Source organism: Dendroctonus ponderosae, unplaced genomic scaffold (assembly GCF_020466585.1).
Source record: "Dendroctonus ponderosae isolate FM_Combo_2020 unplaced genomic scaffold, Dpon_F_20191213v2 Dpon_F_20191213_1, whole genome shotgun sequence".
Lineage (NCBI taxonomy): Eukaryota > Metazoa > Arthropoda > Insecta > Coleoptera > Curculionidae > Dendroctonus > Dendroctonus ponderosae.
In genome coordinates, this window is record NW_026017110.1 from 59,580,004 (window position 1) to 59,583,664 (window position 3,661).

The window sequence follows — 3,661 nt, forward strand, 5'->3', positions numbered from 1 at the left end:
TACAGATGTATTATTATGGCTGCGCTATTCGAACTAAGGGATGTGGGTCCTTGTGGTTTGTATTTTATTGATGTAAGATAGTTAGGAAGAGTCTTAAGTGCTACGGACCTGGCACTGACTACAGCCCGGTCGGCAAATCTCAGGGATCCGGCTAGGATCCGGACCAAGACCTAATCCCACGGCTCACCGCTTGCTCTATAGTCCACTAGCCGCTAATCCCACTGGCTCTAATCCAGCCGGGCTGACCACCGTCTTAACTAGGGCTCATATTGCCTTCCGGTCCTTTGTTCCAGCTCCACTGATCAATATTGCAACCTTATTAAATAATAAGACCAACTATAATAACAGTGTGTCCGAGCAAAGCTTCACCTATACAGGATTAAATCCAAAGGCAAACTTCTAAAACCCTTTCTTAAGACACCGATTTGCGATCGTCGGTGTTGTTGCGAAAAAACTGCTTGGTGCATCAAGCCCCAGAAAGTCGAACACTTTTGATACTTCTCCAGCGAAGCAAGCCATCTAAAGGCACTTTACAACTTTCATTGGTACCTAATTTAGGTAATTGCATATGGAGGTTGAAATAAGTTCACAATTTACAGGCAACATATTTGCGCGTAACATACCTACAGGATAATTTTTTTCGTGCGTTGAATGTTGTTCAACTAGCAGTCTATCAAGCAAAATGTCACCTTTGCATCGAATTTTTGTAACAACTTGTCGACTTCTCAATACTATAATTATCCCACTAAAAATACATAAGTGGTTCACTTACGTAGTTTTACTCGAACATTTATTAGCGCGATTATCTGACAATTAGCTCCAAATGTTTGAAAATTGACGTGGATGCACGCTGACTCGTAAATTGTAAGAAGCGACTCTCTAATTTCCACAAAATACACTTTTCAAGAGGTATTAAACCGCTTAAATAATCAAGAACGTTTAATCGATTTGTATGTTTGTGTTAATTCAGTTTGTTAAAAAAAGAAACCGTTTACGTCAATTTAGTTATGGTTATCGTAGTAACGAGAGATTAAAGTAATGCACATAATTAAATAAAAGGACGAGTTCAATGTATTTATTTGCTCATTAGTGTTAATCCGATCCAAGATATTTTTGATTTGCCAATATCACCTGGTATCTGGAGGAACAATTTAAAAAGTAGCCAACAAAAATATAATTAAAAACCGTCGTCTCCAGGAGTTTCCCTAGGACAGGTGGTTAGCATCTTGTGTATAAACTGCAAAAAACTGCATTTTTCAAGCGATGGCCCTTGGGGTTCAGATCTCAAGACTGTAATTCTTTTTTAGAAACAAATTGGTTTTTGGATGTCCTAATTGAGCTGTATAAATTTTAAAAAACCTTCACAAGAAGAGCCCCAGCTTTTAATTCTTCAAAGCAGGCAAGAAGTGTAGGTATACATCGTATTCCAAAAAATACTCCGTTAAATTTTGAAGGAATTTAGACATAACTTCTTCTGAAATTCATTGCATATATTTGTGTATAATCGAAAACATGTCAATCTTGACAAAAATAAAATAAATTATATTAATGTTTTACTTCGATTTAACTCATAAACTTCTATGCCCACATCTATTGCAATGTCACTGGCGATAGCCTTTTCTGCCCTTCAAAGTAAACATTAATTACCTCTCACTTGACACAGCCTAATTAGCAAAGTGGGGTTTGCGATAGATAAATCGGAGGTAATTTGAACATTTATCCCAAACTGCAAGATGATCAATTACAGCCAGTGGCGTGCTCCATAATTTTCATCTTCCACGCAAATGATTTGAGGATGGTCTGATGATTTGCATACTGAAATTGACTGAGCATGCTTTAATGTCCGCTTTAATTTGATCATTGTTTTAATAATTAAGAAGAAGCGCTACTGACGAGTTGACGCTGTTGCATTTGTTTACAAACGCAACCCATTAAATAACCATATCGGAAATGATTTATCTCTTAGCTTGATAAACCACCATTTCAAGTGATGTATTTAGACCAAGAAATACTTGGATTTAATAAAATAATGTAATAAAAAATAATGAGTGAAGCAAGATCCAATAAATTTTGTGTTGATTTAATTAATTATGAGCCATAATCCCTCTAACTACAAAATCCTCATGAATGCCAGTCGTTATTATAATCGTGGCCAGGCAGAGTTCAATAAGAACAATAGCTTTGCTCAGAGTCGCACTAAGGCACTTGTGCTCAAAAGTATTTATTTTTGAATTGAACTCACAGTAAATCAAAGTGAGTTAGTACTAGGTATGAACGGTTTTATTGAGAATTTTTGGAATATCGGAAATTCCAGAATGTCTGTTTAATTAAAACGGACGGTTTGATCATTGAGGTTTTTCTAGTAAACTTGTCGTGGCTATTTTGCTACTAAGCTATAATTCGTTCAAAGCCCTGTTTGTCCGCTCTTTGTTGCTGTTGCCTTTCCTTTTCACTATATTTTATATACACGCGCAACGTGTAATAAAATGTAAAAATATAAAGAATCAGATACATCAACAACATTGGAAACCGTATTTACGATCGGACGAAATGCGGAAAAGGGGTATAAAAGCACTTGAAACCGATACTGTAATATTAGCACGTGTCGTAAGAATGGGGTTTATCGGATTGTGGATGACGGCCATGGGGCCAAATCCGCCCGAGAGTGCGGAATAAAGCTCGCGGCCTGTTTGTCTAGACTGGCAAAGAAAAGATGAAAGACCCATTCGAACAGATAAGCACGCACTGGTGGATTAGGTCAGTTATAGATGCACGTTTCAGCTTGATTAATATCGCGTAAACAACGTTTTAAATCAGGAAATTGTGTAACAAAGGCACATTATCGAGTGATCCAGAAGCTTCGCAATATACAACAATGAGCTTCACTTATTAGTTGAGAATTTTAATCGGCAAATCAAGCAGTTCGAAAAAGCACCCTCTTACACAGTAAATTAGTCTTGGGAATCCACATCGCCGCAGGCCTTTGATAACTTCAATAATGGACCCTTAATGAAGTAAGCGTAAGAATTTGAAGGACACAAAACCCCTGAACGCGCCATATTTTACGTGAAAAGGAAATAAGGAGGCCTCCGCTGGATGGCTCCATTAACTGTCATCTGTTCACTGCTATCAATTGATCTGTCTGTCTGTCTTCCTTATCACTTTGTTACTTTTCCGCTTTACACGTTCGCATTAAATTGGTTACGGCTTAAAACACCCAGTCAGAGACGTTCACTTTTTTTCAACCAAATCACTTCATGATTAACACAAAGAAAATCATTCACTCAATTCACTGCCTGTGAGTATGAATCAAACATCTGAGAGCAGGAAGCGAAAAAATATTCGTCGACAATTTGCACATGCTAAAAATTCGATAACTTAGCCGGAAAAATATACCCAGTTCAATTGGACAGATTGATACCGAATGTCTATAAAAACTTTTAAAATGTGAATTACTTTATAATTGGTATACTGAACTGCTAAGACAAGAAGTCGTATCGCAATTTTTCACTTTTTCAGCTTATGCAGAATACTGATACAACAGAGTTTGTTTTACCTCCCAGACAGTCTGGAAGTCGTATCATCATTAGAATACGGGTTTTCAATGATATTTATATGTCCTATCTGCAAAAATCTACCAGTTACCAGGTCAAAAAGTCGT

General features: G+C 37.1%; 1 protein-coding gene across 1 annotated transcript in view; it reads left to right on the forward strand.

The window, feature by feature from the left end:
- The window catches only part of LOC109532949 (solute carrier family 41 member 1), a 16,376-nt gene that overhangs the window by 10,125 nt on the left and 2,590 nt on the right, over positions 1 to 3,661 (forward strand). The gene's annotated exons all lie outside the window — the stretch shown is intronic.